The 16,991-nt window shown below is 48.9% G+C and overlaps 1 protein-coding gene across 1 annotated transcript in view; it reads right to left on the reverse strand.

Annotated features, from left to right (window-relative positions):
- The window catches only part of FANCM (FA complementation group M), a 1,896,264-nt gene that overhangs the window by 1,784,823 nt on the left and 94,450 nt on the right, over positions 1 to 16,991 (reverse strand). The gene's annotated exons all lie outside the window — the stretch shown is intronic.

Below are 16,991 nucleotides of genomic sequence, written 5' to 3' on the forward strand. Positions count from 1 at the left end.
AGTCAGCCAACCAGTGAGTGAGCGTCCAGAAACAATGGGTTTGAACTTTTGTAGGTGAGAAACTTTAAAAGGTGTGTATAATTTCTCTGATCCAATTGGTCAGCTTAAGAGACTGGACAGTATTCAAAAACAGACATCACACTAAACCATCCCCGCCATACTCATTGGGCGGTACAGCGTTGTTACGTCGACAGTATATTTTTCAATGAGTTTTGTGACAAAACATTGCCTATCAAATTAATCAAAAAATATAGGGGAGTGAGTAGGGGGAATAGGAAGTAATTAATATAAGGTATTCGGGGATACCGTCCAAATATAAAAATAAAAACAATAATACCAGCAAAAATACTAATGAAGCTTTTGATGCAATGTCATCTTGGATAATTCTACATTAAACCATTGAAGTTTTCATCAAATTACTCTCACTTAAGCGAACCAAATAATACAATTTTCTTCTTGGCAAAACAAATGATGGACAAGTTATAGATGTTTACATTTTTCCTTTCGACATCTTTATACAAAAATAGTATTTCCATCTCACAACAATATGCAACACATTGGGGGCGCCATTTCTGCAGGAATATATTCACATTCGCACAATTTACATAATATTTTACATTCAGCACGACAGAGCTTTTCACCCGGAGCATTCAAAAGGAATCAAGTCTCTGGGACCAGCGTCAACTCAAATGTTAAAAGCGAAATTGTGATTCCCATATATAAAATTCAAAATGCATTTTTTCTCTACTTTACACAATATTAAGTGGCATCTGCAGTTTTTCTGGATGGCGACATTACATCTGGTGTCCGGTCCATTCGAAGTAAGAGCTAGCAGGGCCATTTATGATTCAGCCTCGCCCCCTTTGAGTGATTCTCAGACATTTCCATCAGTTGAGGCAGACTGACAGTCTCCCAAAGTGTGAAGTGTTTACATCTAGAATAGCCTGGCCGATCTACAGATCAGAATATTTGAGGGGGTGGCTGCACACCCCTTCCCAAAGAAAATAAATAGTATTTTTAAGAGGCTTTAGCCTAAGCTCAGAGAGTGACTGGAGGTTGTGAAAGAGTAACATTTGTTTTACTCTATGAGGCCTAGCTTCCTGGGAAGCAGCTCCAGGCAGAGTCATCAGCTTTTATGGCCAGCTGCAAAGGCTTCGAGTGTAATTACCTTGGAGCAAGCCACCACCTCATGTCTTGTAGCTTGTTGGGTGAAATTTTCTGTTTTAGTCTGCAGGCCAAGAACTGCTGTTTGATTCAGAAATGTAGTCTTTCTTTTCTCTATTGAAATTGTCATATGAAACATAACATTATCATGTTTTATTTGCAATCACAGTCCGGTCCTAGACCTATTTTTGATATTTCTGTAGGTTTCTTTCTACAAAGCAAATTCCCATTCCTGTAAAGGAAAATACACAATGCGAGGAACAATTTGTTTTTTTCATTTTCCTCCAAACTGCTGTACTTTTTCATCCAAGATTGGATAGCGTTTCCATTTTAATAATAGTTGCTGGATACTTTCTGTTAGCTGGAAGTATTTATCTCTGGTCTTGTCAGCTACTTAGGACATATATTGAGGTTGTAGATATGCTGCTAACATCACACATTTCCTCACACGTGTGATTTTACAGAAGCTGTCCACAGACTGCAGCTCACTTGTTTGTTTTTAAAGAGGCACTTTTACTTCTTTGATTTCCCTACAGTTACTGCCACAGCCAGAGGTACGATTGCAGCCAACAATGAGATAATTTATATAATTTATATGTATAGCATTGCATACCACTGATCATCAGTCTAGAAAAACCCAATAGAATTTGTGCAAGAGAATTAATGTTTAGCTGAGATAATGTGGACATATAGTGAAGTACTGGAGGGGTGAGTAGGCTTTGAAAGCGGTGCAAGGCAACTACTGCGTTTCTTTCTAAATGAGCCAGTGAGACAAAAACGCTTGCAGCTAAGTAAAGGAGAATGATAAATCTAGATGTCATCAGACACCAACAAGCCCTAACATGCATGACCCTTCTCACCAACACACAGCAGAAACCAGCCGGGCTGTGGCTGCAGCACAGTAACAGTCCTTTTCTTGGTCGGTAGTGTACAGTGGGGTTCCTCATCATACTGGTCTTCACTGGGTGGGTTATTTCACCCAGGCATTGTGTTCAGAACAAGCTTATGGCAACATGGTTCTATGTCTAAAAACGCGGTTGACACCCACATCCCAAAAAGACCGACTATTAGGCCAATTTGGTGTGGTGGGTAAATGGGTATTTGGGATGGAGGGGGGGTTTACACCAGAATTCCCCTCATCTTGCCCTTTCCCTTTCCCGCCAAGTACTTTGCGTGCCCCACACATACACACTTCCATTCTCTCTGCGCGGGCGTCTTCCCTCTTTTGGGGCCTCCATGAGGACCAGCCTGTCAACGTCTGCACGCAGCATGGGGCAGAGCTCTGACTTGGCGGTCTTTGGTAGTCAGTCTTTTACCCATTTTCAACACATTGCAGGCAAGAAAATGCATACTGGCAAGGTAACCCTTTTTCCATGGTACACCTTTACTTTTTTGCCACATCGTAACTTCAAGGCTGCATAAGTTTGCTGGTAATTCCGGTGGGATACTGGCAAACTGACCTACCCTTTCTGCCACCCGATATTCTGGAATTTCTGGGAGATTACAGGTGGCGGAAAGGATGAAGGGTGGGGTATGTTAAATCCCCATTCCATGGAATTCCACAGGATTCTATGGAGGGGATTGCCAGTATTACTGGCACCAGTATTACCAGTGCTGGTAATACCAGCAGTTTTTTGCCGGTAGAGGCCCGATCTCCCACCAGCTCTTGGCTGGAAGTAAAATCAGTGACCCCCACCGGCAAACTTGTAGTTTTGCGTAGAGGTAAAAGTGCTTGTCACGGAATAACCAGCACTCTTCCTGCACCGCAAAACTGGTAATGGGGCCGTAAATGTCTGTATGGTATCCAATATGGCTACATTCTTTTCAGCCCTCTCTTTTCGAACCACTGGCTTTGATGGACTTTTTCCTTCCTTTTGATGCTAGGAATGACCGTATATGTCACAACCGCAGGCGACTGGCGTGCGTGGAGGAGGTGGAAACAAGGACGCCATTAGACTGTGCCGCCACGTTTCCTTGTCAACGTGGTTGACGGTCTAGTTTTTCTTCCAACATGGCCGCCGCCGAGTGTATTTACCATTCGGCACTCGGCGGCTCGGCGCGTTGCAACTGTGAATTTTCTTCGTTGCGTGCGCTCCGTTTGTATTCCTCCCAGCAGTGTTTATTTTCCACCCGCTTATTTCCAGCTCGCTCTCTCTCTCTCCCTCTGCTTCCTGGCTTCGCCCCCTTCCAACCTTCACATCAGCCTTCTCTCGCTTTGCCTGTGTATCTTTTTTCTTTCTTATCTACTGTTATCATTCCTCTTGGATTCTCACCTGCCCTTGTTTTTTTTTGGACTACTTACGTGGTCTCTTCCGCCGGACTTCCACCAGGAGAGTTTTCAGTGCCGCTTCTTCCTGAGGACCTTCCATCCTGCATTTGGTACTTTCAGTCGCAGTTCAGCATCTTCAGCCGTGTCTACTCCTGCCACCCTAGCCAATTCATCAACAGCTATTCCGGCTATCTTCAGTTTTCTCCAACGAACCGAGGTTTTTTTTGTGCCCAAACGCTTTTTCCCCTTGCAACATTACTGGCTGTCACAGAGGGGAGTCACTGTGGATTTCTAGACCTGGAGTCACGGTGGCTTCCTTTCGAGGCAGACCCTATCTTCTCAAGAAAAAGAAGCCCAACGCTCAACACACCCGAAGGAAGAAGTTGGACTATTCAACCTCATCAGGTGAGGAGGAGGAGGGGAAGTCAGGAGATCTCCGTTATTTAAGTGAAGAGGAAGATATTGCTGACCCATTAGACAATCCTATTGATCAGTCTGATAGTCCTGATCGCATATGGTCATCCCCTTTCATGGGCTCTGAGCAAGCCCTCTAAGAGGAAGTAATGTGGATGTTAACTGGTTTGTGCAGGATCAGGGTTCTCAGTCACTAATACACATTCATTGTCTGAATTTTGTCATGAATGTGGTTGGGCCGCCCATCTAAGATTGGATGGCCGCTAACCATTTGAATTCGGCAAGCCTTCCAATAGGTGCATTTGAGTAACCATCCTTTGAACTGGCAGAGACAGCTGGTTCACAGTTCTGTATTTTTCCTTGCCGTACTCATGAAGCTCATCTGCACCAGTTCAGGGAGGTCACTACATACTGACAAGGGTGCCCCTGTGCTTGGAAATGGAGCGGCCTTCATTGCTGCTTACTTTACTGTGGATATCTCCTTGTGACATCCTTCCTCATGGCTCTGCTGCTTCTCTTGGCCTTTGGGCAGAATTACCTGGAGGAGCAGAGTCCTTTGTTACTTCTTTGCTGCCTGCTGGGCAACATCAACCTGGGCTTCTGGAAAGGGGCTGTCCTTTGGGAATCATGGGGTCCTGCTCCTATATCATCTGGAATTAGAATTCAACAAGCAGTGAACAGAAAAGTCACCAAGCATAACATTATCAGTACCCATAAATCTAAATGTGCTCCCTCAACCCTGGTGCCTTGTTGGCAGCAGCCAACAGTGAGCAGCCTTCCCCTGGTCTTCGGACCTGCAACCATTCGCTTGTCTTTCATGAGTCTACTGCACAAAGTTTGCATTCCCCTTCCAGGGTGCAAAGCTTTCCCTTGCCGCTAGCATTGGCTAGTGATATTTGATTCTTGGAGAGTAAGAAATGGTGTGCTGTGTTAATGTATAGAATTAATGTGGCAAGAGACTTTTCTGGCTGGCTAGCAGACAGAAACTTGAATTACTGACATCTGCCCCTTTTGTTGATCCCCCTCAGACATTCTTCTTAGGATTTGTGTTCCCTCTGTGCACCCATCACGCCTCGAGTCTTCAGTGTGCGACAACCAGACTTGAGAATATTCTGTGGGATCCTTTAGAATCCCCAACTGCAAAGCTGCCTTCATTCTTCAAAGAAGACCTGCAAGTACTCACTTACCTATGGTGTAAGTTACCAGAACCGAATTCCATACATATGTCTGTTCTGTAATGACCTATAGGAAGAAGTTTAGAACTTTCATAAAATTCCCTAAAAGTAACCTAAAGCAATTATCAAGCACTAAAATAGGGATGTGTGCTTTATATTTTTGTCCAATAAAACATCATTAATTTTCAGTACATATTATAATAGCACATAAAATAAGTATACAGGATCACTATCCGATCTTCAGCTTTACACACCTGTCCCTTCGTCCTTCCCGCTTAAAAATGTTTGAACTATTTATTCCTGCCTGCCCTTTCCCCACAACCTCCCTTCTCCTAGCCCAAAACAGGATTCACCCCTTAAGGTCAATTACTAACAAAGCCTTTTACCTCTACAGTCTCTAATAAATCTTTTAGCCAGTTTTCATAAACACATGAGCAGGTTACGTAGATCCCCGCTGTCACATATTTCCGACCCCCTCCCCTCCTTCCTACAGTGTTCTAGTCATATTTTGGCCACTCCATTTCCAGGTTATCTAATTCATTCAACCATTCTGTTGTTTTTGCTATTTGATATAGTTCTTTAGCCCTACTAACCAATTCATCTTTACCAAGAGATCTAGTCAACTTACAGGCTTGTGTTATATAGGCTCTCACTGCAAGTAAATGGTGAGTCATTTGGGAGACTCAGAATTTTTCCATCTTCAGATGGGGTACTTGGTAGCATCAATAACGGGTTTAGCATTAGCAACTGGCCCCCACCTCTCTAATCCTGGAAAGGGCTTCTGCCAGGGAATTCTAAACAATTATACATTACCACATGTGAATAAAGTATAAAAGTTCCTTTCTCACTGCAGCGCTCCCAACACAAGTTCGAAAACCCCAGATATATCCTTACCAACTGGAGGGTGGCAGACAGGGGGTGTATGCAATAATGTAATCCCATTTAACCTGTACTGCATGGATTGTGATGGTGTTTTGATACATATCTGTGCTTAAAGGTCTTCTTACAAAGGGAATACCAAATCCTTCTCCCACTTCTCTTTTAGGTCATCTCTTGGCCCATCCCACATGTTCCTTATTGAATTATTTATTGCAGATAGCCTCCCGTTTATCTGGAATCCATCCAGGATTTTCCCAAACTTCATTAGCGGCCTTGATATATACTTTATATATATTTTTTTATCTGTGTTGCATGTGAATCACTTGTTTCTCCCACTTTAAACTGCGACTGTGTATCACTTGTGTTGCGGAGTAATATTGTAAACTTTAGTTTAAAGTATTGGTGGTGTCCTTTGGCCACAATTACTGTTTGTGGATCTATAATCTGATGAATCCGATATCACTCCTTTCCCTTGGATAACCTTGCCCCATTTGGCCAGGGAACGGCAGCCGCTACCTGATCCTGACCCTATTTGAGGGAGGATCACATGTCACATCAGGGGAGGCAACCCTCAAAGGAGAGGACAGGCATCATCAGATGAGACATGGTATGATGATATGATGTGGCATTTATAACGCGCCTATACACAAGTGTTTCAAGGCGCGACGAGGCAAGGGAGGGGAACAAAGAGAGGACAGACAACGATCCTACTAGGCCAGGTGTCATTCAGATCACGCAAGTGCGTGGGAAGGGGGCAAAGGACAGTGCAGCACATGGGAACAGATAATAACAATAAGTAACGGCCAGCATGGGGCAAGTGCATGGGTAAGTGCAGACATCAGGTGTCAAGAGCTGGTTGGGGTCTGTGGGGATACAGAACAGTCCCCAAGTGTGGGGAATGCCAGGCGGGCAGTGCAGGTGTGTGACGCTGGCAGGGGAGGGACCTGGGCCCGAGATCAGAGGGTGTCCAGGTAGCCAGTGCAGTTACGGTTACAGCCAGGAGGTCAGCAGAGGAGAGGAGGAGAAAAAGCAGAAGCAAAAAGAAAGGTTTTGAGGTGCTTCTGGAATCGGAGATGGTTCTCTTCAAGTTTAAGGGAGGCTGTTCCAGAGGGAGGCACCAGCCGAAGAAAGGGATCTACCACCAACACATTGCTTGGAGAAGCGACTGACCCTGAGGGAGATGGAGGCGGATGAGCGAGGAGCTCGAGAAGGAAGATATTTAGGAAGAGAGAGTTGAAGGTATTGAGGCCCCAGAAGGCGTTGTGGACGATGCAGAGGGTTTTGAACTTAATCTTTGCAGCCACTGGGAGCCAGTGCAGAGATACAATCCCTGGGCTTGAGGCCAAGGACAAGTCTTGCAGTCCTGTTCTGGATGAGTTACAGAGGGCGGAGAGTAGAAGAAGGCAGATTTAGAAAGAGGCTGTTGCAATAGTCCAGCCTAGACAGAACCAGAGCTCTGGAGACAGTGAGCTTCTGGGGGGAAGGAGAGGAAAGGAAGAATACCTCTGAGGTGGTGCAGTTGGTAGTGCGACTTCTTAGAGACGTTAGGGATGTGAGGAGAGAAGGAGAGTGTGGAGTCGAAGATGACCCCAAGGTTTTTAGCTTTGCAGATGGGAGCAGGAGGAAGGCCAAGAGAGAACGGCCAGAGCTACAGGAAAGGTGGCAGCGGGTGTGCCAATGAGGAGAATCTCAGTCTTACTGGCATTAAGGCAGAGGTCATTGGCGGCACACCACTCCTGGCTAGCAGACAGTCAGAGATGAACGAAGGAGAGGAGGCGGCCGAGGGTAGCCTGAAAATGAGCTGGGCATCATCCGCATAGCACTGAAAGTTGGGGCAGAGAGCAGCCATGCAGTGGGCAAGGAGTGCCAGGTATTGGTTGAACAGCGAGGGAGAGAGGTTAGAACCCTGGGGGATACCACAGGTAGAGAAAGAGATAGCGGAGAGGAAGGACCCAAGTTGGACCTGGGAGGGTCGGTCAGAGAGGAAAGAAGTCAGCCACGCAAGAGCCTGACCAGCGATACCCGGGTTATCACGGAGACGGTTGAGCAGGATGACATGGTTGACAGTGTCAAAGGCAGAAGAGAGATCAAGCAGGATGAGGACGCAAGGGGTGTTAGAGTCAGGGTTGGAGAGCAGGTCTTCACGGATATTCAGGAGAGCAGTTTCTGTGCTTCTGGCAGCTCTGAAACCAGAATGATGATCATAAAGACAGCCAACAGATTCAGTGTGGAGATTAAGATGGCCAGTTTCTCCAGGAACTTGCCCAGGAAGGGAGTGATGGAGATTGGGCAATAGTTAGCCGGGCAGGAGGGGTCGGCTGAGGGTTTCTTAAGAAGAGGGTGCACAAGTGAGTGCTTTGGGGGGATGGGATGGGAAGACTGCAGTGGCGAAGGAGTGGTTGCAGAAATCAGCCAGGGCAGGAGCCAGTGAGTTAATGAGGTCCTTGATAGTTTTGGAGGAACAGGGGTGAACCTGTTTCGACAAGACTTTCATAGATCGGACTTGTCTAGAAACCTGGTCTGCGGAGAACAGTGGAAAGGCAGAGAAGGATGGCGGAGAGGTGGCTGCAGAAGGGCCAGAGGAAGAGCAGGGAGAAGAGAGGGAGGGGAAAGGAGGAGAGTGAGGACAGGATGTCCTGAGTTTTAGAGATGAAGTGTGAAGCCAATGCTGTGCAGAGGGCCTGGGAAGGGACAGGAGAGGTAGATACTGCTGCAGGATTGGCCAGTTCCTTGCAGATTTTAAAGAGTTCAGACAAGTTGTTAGATGCCACAGAGACGCAGGCTTGGATATGAGCTCTCTTCTTAGTTAGGACAGTGAGCCGCTATTGCCCTTGGAGCAGGCGGCAGGCCAGTTTGTCAGAGGATGTACATGAAGCATGCCATTTCCTCTCGGCCACCCTGCACTTGCGTTTTAGGGTGACGAGGTCTGAGTCGTACCAGGAGTTGCACTTGGCTTTGGGCTTCAGGCGGATTCTCATGACAGGGGCCAGAACATCAAGAGTATCAAGAGTATCAGATATAGCAGAGTGGAGCGTGGAGAGGGCTGTGTCAGGGTGGGAGTCAGCGAAAGGGGGCGGGGCGGTGAGAAGGTGGCGGCGAAAGCCTCAACTGATAAACGCTTCATGGGTTGGATGACCGAGAAGGTGGGTGGCAGTGATGAAGTGGCTTGGCCTGAGAGGTAGGGAGGGTGAGGTGGGAGGAGAGGAGAGGAGAAAGTGATCACTCCAGGAGAGAGGAGTGAAGAGAGGAACAGAAAGGGGAAGGTCTGAGGAGATCGGAATATCCAGAGTGTGCCCTGAAGAGTGAGTTGGGCAAGAGGGGAGAATAGTGAGTGAGAGAGAGTAAGAGGTCTCCAAAGAGTCCAGAGAGAGGACAGGAGGCATCCAGGTGGATGTTGAAGTCTCCAATGAGGAGGAGATGAGTGGTTGAGGCCAGGAGTGAGGCGGAAAGGTCTGCCCACTCAGAGAGGAAGGAGGAGATCTGACCAGGTGACCGATAGATAGTAGCCACAGTAAGGGAATGGCTAGGGCAGAGAGCCTGCAGATGAGGCATTCAAAAAGAGGAGTAGGCCTGCGTAGGAGTGACAGAGGCAGGAATCCACTCAGGGAAGATCAGGGCTACACCCCCTCCAGAGCGGTTGGACCTGGGCCCGGAGAGTCACATAGGAGCATGTCAAAGCTAGTGACAAGGCTTGCCGTGAACCATGTCTCGGTGAGACTGAGGACATTGAGGTCAAGTTCTTCCAGGAGGTGGCTGATGTCAGAGGAGTGTTTGACAGCAGATCGAGAGTTTAGACTGGCAATATGGAGAAGGTTGCCATCCTTGAAGTACTTACAGGGAGCGGTACAGATCAAAGGTATGCCCTTCGATGGTGTAGAAGGAGCCCAAGAGGGGGCATAGAGGGAAGGAGAAGGCAAGGTAATCATGGAGGAGGCAGAATGTGGAGGCGAGGTTGCCGTCGGAAGGGAGAGAGGGGAGAGCAGAAGAAGAAAGGAAACTGATGAGTTGCGGGAAGCGTCTATCAAAGAGGTGAAGGTTGGCCTGAGGGCCTTGGACCAAGATGGTCCCATTCGAGTAAACATTAATGATGACCATAGAGGAATGGAAGGAGGCCAATAGGGCATCCCAATGGGTACCACCATTATTGGCAGAAGAGGAGAAAGGAGAGAGCACAGAGATCATTTGAAGGGTCCATAGGTCTGGCGAAGGGACGACAAAGAGGATGTCAGTGAGAGTTTCCTTGGAGGAGGCACACGGTGTAGGTGTCGGCGATAGAGAGACATTGGAGACCAGGATGTCCTTTTTAAACTTCTTCCTACCAGATTTAGTGAGGAGAGCAGGATAGTCGCTAGAGAAGCAGTCAGAAAATATAGGAGAGACAGAGAGCACAATAGAGTAGGTGGGAGAGGAGAGTGGTGGAAGGGAGAGGGGGAGACACTAGAGTAGGCAGACAAGACAGTGAGAGGCAAGAAAGTTGAGCAGTAGACAAGGCGACGACACTAGGGATTAAAGAGCTCACAAAATGCACATTTTAAGACAGAAGAGAAAACGCACCTAAGTTTGAGAGTCCTGAATGGAGTGAGAAAAAGGCCTAGGTTTCACATTGCACTTTTTTTTAATACTTTTACAGGGGTTGACGGCTGCAAGGTGGCTGGCAGGTGGCTTCCCCTGCTGACACCTGCAGACACTGTAGGGAGCCGCCTCTTGTAGGAGCTGCCCTTTGCCTAGGACTCTTAGCCGTAGGGCTGCCGCTATCCCCTTTCCCTTTTAGGGAAACCCCTTCCATTCCTCATGCCATGATGGCATATTGTAGTAAACCTCTTCAACACATTGACAAGACTGCTGATAACATCTTTCAATATCCATCCTTTGCAAGTACTGATACGAGGAGATGGGATGGAGTAGTGAGGAGAGCCAGAGACGGCAGCCCAACGCAGCAGTCAAGTGTTTGGAAGCTATTGAACAGTGCTGGGAATTTTTAAATGAACACAGCTGAGAGAGAGATACTCTGCAGCGTATGCCGATGCCGAGCCGGACACTCAAAGCAGAGAAAGACAGCAGCAAGGCTGTTTGCGAGAGAGAGAACCTTGCAACTGTATTCTGACACTGAACAGGCAACCAGGAAATGCAGCACAAAGGTTCTCACCAGGATCGAGCACAGTGAGCGAGCAGATGAGAGTGCCGTGTTGGATGCCCAAAGGCAGACAAAGCACAGAAAAAAGCATAGAGAGGTGCTCCAGAAGCCAACCGGCTCACTGCACGCCCACCAAGCCGGAGAACTGAGAAGGAAGGAGGGACACGAGGAGCACCAGCGCCACACGGTGAGTCCACAAAGTGCGTAGGGGACCGTAATGCATAGAGGTGAATACCATTCGAGATGAAGGGAACGAACAGTGATGAACAAGGGTCAAGGACCCACTTGTTAGAAGGTGAAGAAAAGTCAAATACAAACTTTGTTTTAAGAAGGGCACTGTCCCTAATGTGGAAAGACATAAATAGACAACTGAAAGAAAGAGTGAATAAGAAGAAAGGAAGCCTGGCAGGCTAGTGGACCAAGCTATGTGAAATTGGAAGTGAACCAGGAGAAGAGAATGCCAAGGAAGATTCATGCCCTTAGGAATGTGAGTTACGTTAAAGGAGAAAGAACCTGGCAGGAGAGTATACAGGTACTCTGCGAGTCAGAAACCTGCATACAAAATATGGTACATTGAAAGGAGAATCCCGAGAAAGATCCATGCCTTTAGGATTGTAAATTGCATAAAGAGTGAAAGGAACCTGGAGGGAGAGAGTAGTTGCCCCAGGAGTGGGTAGAGACCTTGGCTATTACTTGTTCTGTTCAACTTGAACATTTGTGCACTTTCAGAGCCAAAGACAATATACATAGCACTTTAGAATTACTTTTTACAATGAGAGGGCTAGGACATGATTTCGGACACAGGACGTTTTTGCTTTGGACATCTTGACACAGGACAGACCCTTAGTTTTGGGAGGTAGGGAAATAACCTCCTAGATTAGGCATAGTGAGGTATTTTCCCAACCCCTTTTATTTTTTAAATAAATGTGTATGCCAATCACTTTGAGTCCTCTCTGTGTCTGTGTATCATTTCTGGTTCCTCACAATACCTAGTGTGCTTATCTTATAGTTAATATTGACTTTTATGCACATTATTGCCAATAGATATTGTGTGTGTATGGTTTCAAGTTGAAAGCCACTAGCCAGGCATTAAATTACTCGCCCGCTCAACTCTCCACGTACACACATTGCACCTTTTCCTACTGGCCAAGAGTCAATTATCACTTGAAAATGGCGAGTGCAAAATGTATATATCTTTATATGACAGAGATGAACAAGTTACTTTCTTACCTTGTAACGTTCTTTCGATGGGATGGTCCGACGACGTATTCCATATCTATGACAGGTAATGTCCACAGCTGTGCTGCTTCGGAAAATCTTTGGCGTCTGCGTCCTGCGTCGATGACGTCGATGCGCCGTCCCCGAGGACCTCCTCCGACGGCCGACGTCACCCGATGTGATAAGTAGGGCGCACGACGCCCATAGCCTCAGTTCCGTTTTTTCCCAGAACGTGTGCCACCAGTTTTCTGCCAGTCAGACACACAAGGCCTTGCGGAACGCAAGCTGCAATCGCAAAAGAAATTCTGCAGCGGGGAAGGCCGGGAGGGAGCGATATGGAATACGTCGTCGGACCATCCCATCGAAAGAACATTACCAGGTAAGAAAGTAACTTGTTCTTCGAGGGGATTGGGTCCTCCGACGTATTCCATATCTATGACAGACTCCCAAAGCAGTACAAAGCAAGGAGGTGGGAAAGAATTTAGAATACAAATTTAACATGCCCAATCAAATTGCGGAATAGAGAACTGCCTTGCCAAAGGCCAGATCTTGCCCTCTGATGGAATCAAGGGAATAGTGACGTACAAAAGTATGTACTGAAGCCCAGGTGGCTGCATCACAAATGTGACGAATAGGAACTCCGCTCTGCAGGGCAGTAGACGCAGCCACTCCTCTGGTAGAATGGACCAGCAAGCCAGCCGGAGGGTCCTTACCCGCCAAGCGGTAACACTCGGAGATAGCTAAAATAATCCAACGAGACAAAGTTTGTTTCGTCACAGCTTGCCCCAAACGCTTTCCAGCGTAACCAATGAAAAGTTGATCATCCACTCTGACCCGGGACATGCGCGAAATATAAAAGCTCAATGCTCTCCGAGGATCAAGCCTATGGAGCCTCTCCTCTTCCTTACCAGGATGTGGAGGAGGATAGAACGCCGGAAGAACAACCTTCTAGCTCAAATTAAAATCCGAAACCACCTTCGGAAGAAAAGGACGACGAACTCTAAGGACATCCCTGTCCTTATGGAACACAGTGAAGGGTGGCTTAACTGAAAGTGCCTGTAACTCACTCACTCTGCGAGCGGAAGTAATCGCAACCAAAAACACAGTTTTCAGAGTTAACAGCCTCAAAGGGAAAGAATGTAAAGGCTCAAACGGAGCATCCATAAGAAATTAAGAACAAGGTTAAAATCCCAACCTGGCACCAAAAAAGGTGACGGCGGGAACACATTAGTGAGCCCTTTGAAAAACTGCGAAATTAAAGGAATCCTAAAATAGGAACACACTTCAGACGAGTGCTTAAATATGGACAGCGCCGCCAGGTAACCTTTAATGGTCCCCACTTGCAAGCCCCTGTGGGCCAAAGAAAGCAAAAAAGACAGAACCATGGGAATGTCGCATTCAAAAGGATCCACATTCTGAACTCTGCACCAGTCGCAGAACTTTCTCCAACGGCAACTTTGTTGCCGGCCGCCTGGTCGAAAGCAACACCTCCAACACGTCTTCAGGGAGGTCCCAATCCTTGTACCTCAACCTTTCAGAAGCCAAGCGTAAAGATTGAGGGATCTGACCTCTGGATGGAGAACCTGACCCCCCTCCCGTGAGAGCAGATCATCTCGGTAGGGAAGACAACGTGGAGGGCAGATGGACAAGTCTAGAAGGTCCGAGTACCACGTCCTCCGGGCCCACGCCGGAGCAATGAGGATCATCCGGGAAACGAACCTCCGTAACCTCCGCAGCACTTGCGGGATGACGGGGACTGGAGGAAACGCGTACAGCAGTGGGAATGACCACTCCATCACGAACGCGTCTCCTAAGGCTCCTTTTGGAGGAAATTCCCGCGAGCAAAACCTCTCGCACTTCCGGTTAACACTGGAGGCGAAGATATCCACTTGAGGGGTCCCCCAAAGGGCGAAGATCTCTAGGAGAATCTCCTGAGCCAGCTCCCACTCGTGAGAGATCGAGCTCTGCCTGCTCAGAGCGTCCGCCGTCTCGTTGTCGTCTCCAGCCAGATGAACAGCCGAGATCAAAACTTCCTGCTGGATGGCCCAGAATTCGAGCTGCATCGCCTCCCTGCACAGCGGAAGTGACCCTGCCCCCCCCTTTTTGTTGAGGTAGTGCATGGCCACCGTGTTGTCCGTTAGAATCAGGACACTCTTTCCGCGCACAGTCGGCAGAAAAGCCTTCAGGGCTAGCCTGACGGCCCTCAGCTCCAACAGATTGATATGGAGTCTGGACTCCGACGGAGACCAACGACCGCTGACTGTCAACTCGTTGGCATGAGCTCCCCATCCCGTGAGGGATGCGTCCGTCACGATCGTCACCTCCAGGGCAGCCAAAATGGGGCCCCCTTCATCAGATTGCCCTCGACGGCCCACCACAGAAGGTCCCGGGCTACCGAGGGCGGCACCTGAACAGGGTCCAACAGCCTGCCGGAGGACTGAGACCACTGGAGCTTGAGTGCTCACTGCAAAGATCTCATCTGCAGACGAGCCTCTGGCACCAAAAGAACGCAGGATGCCATGAGGCCGAGCAGTCTCAAGAACTCGGACGCTGCGAGATTCTGGGCAAACTCAAACTTGTGCACCATCTGCTAAATGTGAAGAGCCCTCATCTGAGGAGGAAAACACAGCCCCAGGGACATGTCGAGCACTGCTCCGATGTACTGGAGCCGCTGCGTTGTTGTCAAATAGGACTTATTTAAATTGTGGGAGAAGCCCAGCCTGTGAAGGGAGTGGCAGGTGACGGACAGATGATCCAGGACTTGCTCGGGAGAGCTCCCCCTAATCAACCAATCGTCCAGGTAGGGGTAGACGTGAATCCCCCCTTTCCTCAGAAGCGCTGCCACCACCACCATGAGCTTGGTGAAAACCCTCGGGGCGGTGGTCAATCCGAACGGCAGGACCCGAAACTGAAAGTGTGAGTCGCCAACCGCGAACCTCAGGTACTTCTTGTGCTTGGGATGGATCGGCACATGGAAGTAAGCATCCATGAGGTCGAGAGACACCAACCAGTCCTGAAGTTGAAGGGCCTGGAGGACCTGGGAGAGAGTCACCATCTTGAACTTGTCCTTCCTGAGGAGTTTGTTCAAACCGCGCAAGTCCATGATGGGTCTCAATCCCCCGTCTTTCTTTGAAATCAAAAAATGAGGGGAATACCATCCCTTGTTCCTCTCCGCTACAGGCACCAGTTCTATGGCGCCTTTCTCCAGCAGGGCTTGAATTTCCTGCGCAAGGAGCGGATGCGGACTCTTCAAAGAGAGGTTCCCTGGTGGATTGTCGTGAGGCCTCTACCGAAAGGGAAGACAGTAGCCGTGGGTTATGATCTCCAGAGCCCACACATCCGAAGTAATGGCTTGCCACTCTACAAGATGCTGCGCCAGCTTTCCCCCAACCGGCGAACCATGGGACCTGGCCTCATGACTGAGTGGTAGCGGCTGCGGCGTTGCCTGAGGGCAAAGAGGCAACTGACCGAGCGGCCTTGGCACCTCGAGTACCTTTGTTTCCACCTCTGGCACTCTTACGATGGCCTCTTTGACTGCTAGCTCCTCTAGCTTTACTGAAGGACAAGTAATAGCGAAAGGAACCTCCCGTCCATTGCTGTCCCCTAGGACGAAAAGGCGGAGGTTGGCGAACTGCAGCACCCAACGATTTCGCTGCAGCTTTGGAGGTCTGCAACCTCTCAAGGCTCTCGTCAGCCTTGCTGCCAAAAAGGTGTTCACTGTCAAAAGGCATGTTGAGGAGCCGGGACTGCACATCAGGAGCGAACCCAGACTTCCGCAACCACGCAAACCTGCGCATTACGGTGCTCGCGGCCATGGACCAGCTGACACAATCCGCCAAGTCCAAACCCCGACTGAACGGCCTCACACATAGCATCCTTGCCATCCTGAACCATAGCAAGGAAACCATCCCGTTCGTCCCCTTCGGGAATATGATCAGCCGCTAATGCAACACAGTTCCACAGAGTGTGCGTGAAACAAGACAAGGCACATATGGAGTTGGCCGCCTGAAGCGCCATACCCCCCGAAGAAAACACTTTCTTCGCCCAGCCGTCAAAACGTTTGTCGTCCCTATCCGGAGGGATGGTAGGATACGACGCCTGCTTTGCCGGGGCCGTAGCCACCTGCACCACCAAACTCTCCGGGGTGGGGTGCCTAGACAAGTAGCAGGGGTCGCTACTGGCTGGACGGTATTTTCGCGACAAAGATTTGCCCACTGCCGGGAGACTCTCCGGAGCAGTCCAAGCCGCCGCCGCCCTTCTCTGCAGAGCCATATGAAAAGGCAAAACCGGGTCAGTGGGTGGACCGAGATCAAGGTTGTCCGTGAGATCATCCTGAACGAACTGCCCTGGGGGAGCTGACCAACCCAAGTACTCGGTAACCCGAGACATAAGGCGCCGATATGAAGAATCGGCATGAGTGCCAGGCTCCGGCCGACAAAACTCCACCTCCAGAGAGGTGTCCAGTCCATTGGCATCATGCAGTGACTGCCTCAGGTCATCAAACTGGCTATGGCCTGAGATAAGGTCATCTGGAACTGTAACCGGAACCAGGCCGCCATCAGAGCCTTCATCACCCTCTGAAATGTACTCCAGGCGGGGAGAGGAAGACCTCTGCGGACCAAAGCAGTGCCGGACCTTAGCCATAACCTTTCTAGGGGCAAACCCTGTGCCACGGGGCCCCTCCGACACCACCGCCTCGAAAGGCGCCGGCGTCGACAGAAAAGGCGTTGACGTCGAG

The sequence above is a fragment of the Ambystoma mexicanum genome, chromosome 14 (genome assembly GCF_040938575.1).
Source record: "Ambystoma mexicanum isolate Mex_15411 chromosome 14, UKY_AmexF1_1, whole genome shotgun sequence".
NCBI classification, from domain to species: Eukaryota; Metazoa; Chordata; class Amphibia; order Caudata; family Ambystomatidae; genus Ambystoma; species Ambystoma mexicanum.